Source organism: Hipposideros armiger, unplaced genomic scaffold (genome assembly GCF_001890085.2).
Source record: "Hipposideros armiger isolate ML-2016 unplaced genomic scaffold, ASM189008v1 scaffold_124, whole genome shotgun sequence".
Taxonomy (NCBI): domain Eukaryota; kingdom Metazoa; phylum Chordata; class Mammalia; order Chiroptera; family Hipposideridae; genus Hipposideros; species Hipposideros armiger.
This window is the reverse complement of record NW_017731474.1, coordinates 3,232,477-3,241,449: the sequence shown is the minus strand read 5'-3', so window position 1 is coordinate 3,241,449 and position 8,973 is coordinate 3,232,477.

Here is an 8,973-nt window from a genome sequence, read left to right as displayed (position 1 = left end):
AATGAAGGAGGGAACAAACATGGAGGTATGAGAAAACAAACAGGGATTGGATTATAGGATGGTTAATAAGATTATGTGCTCTCTGAACATCAGAGCTCATATATCTTTACAGATAGATAAATGTTTCCAGATACCCAGGAGAGGGATTGCTTGGTCATATGGTAATTCTATTTTTAATTTTTTGAGGGACCTCCACACTGCCTTCCATAGTGGCTGCACGAATCTACATGTGTATGAGGGTTACTTTTTCTCCACAGCCTCTCCAACACTTGTTATTATTTGTCTTGTTGATGGTGGCCAAGACATGGAAACAACCAAAGTGTCCTTTGATAGATGATTGGATAAAGATGTGGTATATCTACACAATGGAATATTACTCAGCCACAAGAAAAGATGAAATAGTGCCCCTTGCAACAACATGGATGGATCTTGAGATTATTATGCTATGCAAAATAAGAAAAGGTTGAGAACCATAAGATTTCACTCATATGTGGGATATAAAACTGAAAGCAACAAAGGAACAAGACAAACAAATAAAGAAACAAAAATTCATAAACACAGGCAATACTTTAGTGGTTACCAGAGTGTAAGGGGGGATGGGGCATGGTAATAGAGAGTAAATGGGATCAAATATATGGTGATGGAAGGAGAACTGACTCTGGGTGGGGAACACACAATGTGATATATAGATGATATATTATATAATTGTACACTTGAAACCTATGTAATTTTACTAACCATTGTCACCCCAATAAACTTAATTTAAAACAAAAAAAGATTATGTGCTCTCTTGATAGTTCATACCTCCTTTTGAGGGGCATTCTGGCATTTTAAAGGTGTGTTAACTTAGATGCACAAGAACAGTAAACAGGACCAGCTCAAAACCTTACTAAAGAAGTTGTATGCCTGGAGTGTGACTACCCACCATGACCTGCCCAGTTAGGAATTTATGATCAGATCATCCTATGAGGTTCCTTTCCAGAGAGCCCCCTTTTTTGTCCATAAAGTTATAGATCTAAATGTGAAAGGTAAAGTAATAAAGCACCTAGAAGATGACGTATGACCTGGAGGTAGATGACCTATGACCTACCAGTGGAGGCAGGGTGGACCTGAGAACCAGCAGGAGGCCAGCTGAAAGCACAGTGAACATGAAAGCCAGGAGCAGCGCCCAAGGAAGAGCATCTACTATACAAAGGGAGGGAGAAAACAAAGTATATTTAAGAGCTGGCCCCGTAATTTCTCTTAAGGATGACTTTTGTTGCCTGGGAAAAATAAGAAGTGCTTAATAGAGAAGGTGAATATCCTCATAATTCCTGGGAGGATCTTGGTAGCAGGACGACGTAATGAAGAAGAACCTGGAGTTCCGTGGGTAACCCAACAGAGGGAATGAGAAGCAGAGTGGGGAGGTAAGGGAGGGAAAAAATATAAAGGGAAATGTTTGTGCAGGCTGGTGCTGCTAAAGACCAAAGTACAGGTCCTCCCCCCACCTCTAAATCTTAAATAAATGCTACCATGTTCCTAAGTCTTTCCGTTTAGAGCCTGAAAATGGGGTCCTTTCCTGTCTGGGTTACTACAGTACAGAGTAGAGGCAGAGTGTTTATGGACAGTTCCCCAGCTGTCCGAGGAGGCCTTGAAGCTGTGAGCCGCTCACTGGGAACGAACCAGCAGGGCAGGAGGGGTTCTTTAGCACATTGAAGCTACTGGGCGCCTCTCTCAGGAGTTAAATTGCATCCTGAATATTGTACCTTCAATGACCCTGTTTCCCTATGCCCAGACTTTCCCCACTCCCATTGGGACCTGAAGGAGTTAAGTGAGCCCTCTCTGGCTTTCCTTGGGGTACCCAGAAACCTGACTTATACTTGGGGACTTGGGGAAAAGTCTGCCTTCCATCTACTGGTTTTGTTTCTTGGTTTCTCTGCTCCAGGCTAGTCTCCCCAAGATGCCTTTTCCATTTCTGCTAATAATCCCCACCTCCTTTTATGGGACAGGAGGAAGAAAAGGAGAATTAATGAGAGCGGATTTTATTTCTAGAAGGAAAGTTGATCACATGACTTCTGGTATTCATCTCTTTGATTGTTCATTTTGTTTTTCTTTCTTAATCTCAGTATCTGTGTACCCCCACCTCTACTCAAGGAGGTTTTAGAGCATTGTCCTTATCTCAGCTTAAGTCTTTCCATTCTCCTTCACTCTCTCCTTACTCATTTTATCCATCCACTCAGTCTTTCTAGGCCTATGAGGAAGATAAGCACTTCACAGAACCTCTGCTACAGGACCAAACATATTGAAATGACTTTTTATGAAGATATGGAAACAACAGAAAAAGAATACATGAGGACTGTTTTTCCTGAGGGTTCAATTATTTAGAGGGCCTATAGCAAACTTTGATTGATAAATCTAACCTTTCCTTCCTTGGCAATAGTTGATCACACTGTGATGAAAACAAGTTAGAGAATGGAAAAATAATATTGGGATTTCAACAAAATAATGAAAATGCAGAGACTGTCTTTGACTTTTGCAAGGTGAGAAAAGATTTCACATTTTGATTGTGTGATGGCAGGAATCCCTTTAACAACCAAGCCAGTCTGCATGACGCATTTAAAAATCAACCTTTTCAGAATATAGCCACCACTCCCACAAGATTTCTTGATTTCTCTGGGGTCAGATAAACCATCCCTTTTCAGAGCGGTGCTCTGTATACAAATGTGATAAACATAATTGGAAGCACAGCAGTGGCTAAAAACATGGAGCTGGCAGCTAGCTGTTTGTTGAGATGTTTGTGTTATTAAAGTCATTGCATAAAATTTTAAATGTCCAAATTCAGGCAGGTTTTGCCAACCAACAGGAGCTTCAGCACTCTTAACAGCTAACTGTGTATGGTTAAATCCTACTTAGGCAGTTCCAGAAGCTACTCAATTTCTTTAATGCTTCTGTTACAATTTCTTTTGGATCTTTCTGTGATGATTCTTCAAAAATATAGTTATGTGATTTTGCGGAAGTGACATTATGTCCTTGGGCCTCGGTTGCCTTTTCTGTGACTGTCTAAGTATGTCTTTAGTACTGCACCATAGAATTTTCTGTGATAATGGACATATCTGTACTGTCCAATGCAGTATCCAGTAGCCACATGGGGCTAGCAAAACTAAAAAACTGAATTTTTAATTTTATTTTAAAATTCATTTAAATATAAATAACCCCACATGGCTACTGTCCACCTCATTTGACAATAGATTTGGTAATTTTTTTTTTAAGGCTATTCTCCACTCTAAAATTCTACCATTCATTAACTCAACCTAAATATTTTTCCCTTTGGCAAACAGAAAATAATTCATGCTTTGCTTGAAATTATTTCTCAAGACCATTATCAGTTTGGGAAAGTCTTAAAACTTTTTTGCTTTATGAAATTTTAATAATATTGGAGTTTCCTGCCCATGGCATCACCTTTGTGATTACAGAAAATATTGTGGATGAACAACGGCCATTTCAAGAGATCATGAAGAGAAACCTCTTCCTGGATTTATTTTCATTATGAGAATGCTCAGAATGTCAAAATGCTAAATTGCCTAAAGTAAAACCCATAGTCTCTTTTATACTATGTTATTGTCTACATGTAGGTGGGAAAGTGTTGGTAGTTATCTCTTAAAAGGTAATTTAAAAACTGCACATCTGTTTTTGAAGTTGATTTGGCTATTTGAGGCTTGCATAGCAGTTTACCCACCTCGCTAATATTTCACTCAGTAAACAAATGCAGTGGCCATGACCGCTTCATATGTATCTGTGTTCTCCTCTAGGTGACATGCTCTTTAAAGCTATGAGCTATTTTATATCACAGCCTGCATGTATAGTACAATATTCATTGCTAATTCAGATTATATTTTAAGATATAAAACAAAATTTAACATTTATTATTATGATCGTTCATTAATATCTAGCAAACCAACCAGAAAACACAAGCAAATCTTTTTTTTTTTTTCCTTTTGGACTCCAAGAACAAGAGAAACATCTAGTGCAATGCAAAACCACATCTCTAATAGTTACTGTTGTATTTAGAGCATACATATGTTACACTTATTTTAAAATAGCTTCTTATCAAAGACATTGAGATTGTACCTGAAAAGTTATATCAGAAGTGAAAATAATCATGTGATCTGACCAGCCTGGATCATGCTTTTTTTTTATTATTATAAAAGGAAGTAGCAGTTTAGCTATTCACCTCTGATATTATCCAGTGGACCAATTAAGTGTAATAGAAACTACAGCTTTATTGACAGAACATGGTCAGCAAACTGGACCGTTACCTTCAGTACAATCGGAACTGCAGAGAAATATGTAGACTAGCATGCCTTCACCAACATATAGAAATTCTTTATGTATCTGGTATTGTTAGGCAATGAGGTATTTTACATTAGGAGATATATATTTTTTTAACTAGAAATTAGAAAACAATATATTTTAACCATCACTTTTAGTAAATTTTCCCTAATATTAAGAAATGTAACCTTTAGTATATTTAATGTTTCCTTGATTACTCAGGGTCATCATTTAATCAATGTTTGTCTTAACAATGCAAATGGAAATAAGACAGTCATGCTTATTAAAGCTGAAGATGATATACTGCTGGCTGGGACAACTGGTGGAAGAGCAAAGAAAAAAAATCATGATCAAAAACAATCAGTAAATGTAAAGTTCTGAATTTCTGTATTTAGTTTTAAAGAGACTCCACAAATACAAGCGAGAGATTCCAGCATTATTGGTTGTCTTTCTCCTGTTTCCTTCTTTCTTTCCCTTTTCTTCTGCCCCAGATTATTCCAGAAAAAGTTCATAGCTGCTTGCAAGACAAACTCTGCTACTTGAATGCTCTCACACAAACCTCACAATATGTCCATGAGAAAACTAGTGTTGAGGTAAAATAGAATTAATTGCACTGAGATCTGCCATTAAAATAAAATTAGAAACCAACTTCTAAACATACAGAGAGTAGGTAGGGCATGGTGTCAGTCACTAATTTCCTGCTGAATTTCTCTCCATTTCTAATAGGTATTCTCATTTACTCTATTCCACACTGTTTCACTCTTCCATCTTCAGTCTCTAACACACACATTCATACTCTTTGTGATTCCAGTTATTCATTTTGAATAATCAATCATAAGGCTTGAAATTGCAGAGTAAAGTAAAAATATTAGAATCACTTGGAGGGTTTACGCAAGTTCACAGGTAAATATGGGGTACCAATTTTAAAAATCTGCACTGGACACCACCTTGTCCAAATTCTTTCTCAAGTATCTGAGGTAAACCTAAACACAGAATTAGGCTGGTTGGCCCACTTTCTCAGGCCGACTGGAATTTATTGCTGATGCCCCTGAGGTCAGTGACCCTTTCTAAAGACAGGGTGGCCTTCTCTGCCCGCTGCAGCAGCTCGGGGCCCAGTGGGCCCACTGTCTGTCTGAATCCCATGTCTGAGGCCAGATGCCAGCCTTCCCAGCCTGTTTCAGTTTCTGAGCTGCTCAGGTTGAGTCCCTGCAGACTCCCTCTCTCAGCGTGAAACCTCATCTCCAACCCCTTTCCCTGACCTCACAGTCACCTTCCTACCTCAGGCCTCAGTTGCTTTAGCTATAAAATGATATACTTGTTTTTAATTCTAAAGTCTTTCTTTTTTTTTTAAAGATTTTATTGGGGAATTGAGGGAGGGAACAGTGTTAGGGAATTGGGGGAAGGGGAACAGACACATTGCTGTCCTTTTGTTCTTCAGCCTAGTTGTGGAGGACATCATTTCCCTGGCCCGTGTTGGTATCATCATTGCGCTCTTCCCCGACTGAGGCAGATCGGTCGCTGGCCATTGAACGGCCACTCATGGCAGCTCTTGGCAGCTCATGCCAGCTGCCTGCCGCTCACGCTGGCTGTCTGCCACTCATGGTAGCTTCTGGCAGCCCACTGCAGCCTCACTGAAGCCTATGCCGTCGCCGGCCACTCACAGCAGCCCAGCTCCAGGTCGAGCTGTTGTTCAGCATCTTAGCTGTAGAGAGTGCAGCGTCACTGACCCTCATGTGGGATCCGAACCGGGGCCCTGCTGCTCAGAGCTCGTGCCCCCAAGCCAACTCCTAACCAATGGTGCCACTCGGCCAGCCCTAAAGTCTTCTTTCTAAAGCTCTAAAATGCAGTGGCTCCTTGAAAGTGTTGCTTTTCGTTTTAATTTCGAAGAGAATTAAAACCACAGTTACTCAGAAGATAAATTATATTAGATAAGTACAATCTGCTTTTATGGTTAGATGTACAGAGATGAAAGATGACATGTTTTAAGATGCTAATAATCCATTCTTGTGAGAGTAATGAGAGGAAGGAGAAGAAAGTTAATAAAATACTAAATGATTGTGAAAAATTCAATTAGCCAAGGTGTGACTGATTAGTCAATATTTGAATAAGCCACACATAGCCATTCCAAGTTTTCTTTTATTTTGCTAAGAAATGAACCAAGTCCCATGTTCAGTAACTGCACGATGGTTTAGCCTTTAGAAACAGTTACTGCTGTTGCATGAAGAAATATCCCGACAGTCCTAATTGATGTTTAGCTATCAAGTGCATTTGAAAGAAATTTATTACTTTGCCTGATCTCAGTTTAATATTTACATTCTAAAGGGTGTTGGGGGGTGGGATGGGGGGATACACAAGAATTTATAGAGTCTCAATCCTCCACACTAAAGTGTGCGATAAATTACAATATTATTTGGCCATGAAATTAACAAGCCAGAGAAACAACACCATTAGCAAGGTATACAGTGGTAAATAGCAGGCGATGTTCATGATATAAAACCAAGTAGACCGTGTATGTGAGTGTAGCTGCCAATATAGGAACAATTAAATACACTCATGTGCATCTTCAGCAGGTAAGCTCTTTGAGGGCAATTGCTATGAATTCTACATGCCTGTCACAATATTATGGCTCAGTTTCCATGGCCTTTACTCAAGGACTCTGAGAAGTGGTTACTGTGGTTAAATGCAGACCGTTTCCTCAATACAGAAATTGGCCAAATGCACTCTAGACAGCAAAATTTCAACAGACGTTTCATACTGTGTTTCATCTTCCTATAATTGCCACCTCAACAAATGCAGAGTGGATTATGGTGAATTAAAAGACGTTAGGATAGAAGGAAGGGAGGGAAGAGAGGGAGGGAAGAAAAGTGTATGTATGAAGCATTTCAATATTTATATAAAGAGTGAACCCAAAACTAACCTGAGGTTACACAAAACTATTAGCATATGCCACAGAAATATAAATAAAAACAGTAAGCTGAACTCAAAAGAATTTTTTGGTTTTTAACTTGACTGCATATATATGTTCATCATAAATAATCTATATATTTGTATCCAATAAAAAAGTGTTGTTTTGCAGGTCTCTGTGTTCTATGAGAGAGTATGTAAAGGTCAGATGACTCAACCTTACCAGAAGAATTAGTCCTCAGGTGAATAACAGCTTCTTACAGGTTATGACCCTTAAAATTTTCCAGAAATGTTTCCAAAAAATGAAAACTAGAAGAGTGCTAGGAGAGCTGCCTTTACAAGTTTAATATTATCAAGGTTTTTGTGGGAAGAATATCTTCCTGGATTTTCAACACAATAACAACAAGCAGGTCAATTTATGCTGAGAAAATTACACAATAAAAACCACTTCACCTCCATTATACTGACAACAATCTTCCATGCTTCATCCTTGTGCATCTTAGAACATTTTTAAACATTGAGTTAAGCACAGACATTGGCAGTATCAGAGGCTCAAATGTATCTATAGAAGCCTTCAGCCTGGGGATGCTGAAGCTCTAGTTAAAAACATCCCTATATGAACAAATCTTAGAAGCCATATGCTAAACTAATGAAGCCAGATACAAAAGGGCACCTATTATATTCAATTTATATGAAATTCTATAATAATTAATTGAAATTAATCCATAATGATAGAAAACAGATCAGTGGTTGCCTGGGGTGGGAGATTGGGAGAGTTTTGCAAAAGGCTAGGGGGAAACTTTCCAGGGTTTTACAATAGTTCTCTATCTTTACAGGGGCAGTGGCTATACAAATGTATATGTTGTTTACACTGAACAGTTTTCTACAAATATGTATTTTATTATATATAAATGATATCTCAAGACCTCAAAGAAAATGTGCCATTTCCTTCCAGGGTACCAGATTGGAAATGAGGCATTGGTCCTTTCTACTCTCAGATAACCCTAGGATTATCTAGACTATTTTAAAGTGCTAGTTTATCAGAAAAATTCCCCCATGTTTCATTATGTTCTATTCTTCTCTGTCTCTTCTCCCAACACAGTGAAGTCAAATTTAGGAAAGGAAAAGCAGCTCTTCCATCATCACATATTCTTTCCAAAGCTATTGTTTATGAAATAAATTTTGGCTACAGTTTGCAAAAATCTAGCTTTTTGAAACTCATAAATATTAACAGTTAAACTATTGCCTATATTGGAATTTTGAAAATGAATAGCTGAGACTTGACATTTTTGTTTTCTGTACTTCTCTCTCCCACTAAGGGAGAAATGATAGGTGTGCAAGTGAGTAGGAATGAGAAACACATACATAAAATAAAAACATTATCTTGTTGGATTTGCATGGTTATAACTTATATGAGGCCCTTTTCAACAATAACCTATTGTCAGAATCAGTAGACTATACTCTCCATGAAGGTCAGGATATTTGTCTTTTTTGTTGTGTTAATTTTGTTTTTCATCAATGCATCTCTAGTGCTTAGAACAGTTCCTGGCAAGAGAAGGTGATCAATGAACGTTTGTTGAAAGGCTAAATTAATAATAAGCTCTGGTGGTCAGTATGCATTTCAAACTATCATTGAGCTGTGCTCTCTACAACAGAGCTTGGAAGAGAATCTTCAAGGTATTTATGAGTATAATCAAGGATTATCGTAATCAATATATCCTTTCCCTGAAATGGTCGTACAGTTCCAAATGGTTTTCCCTA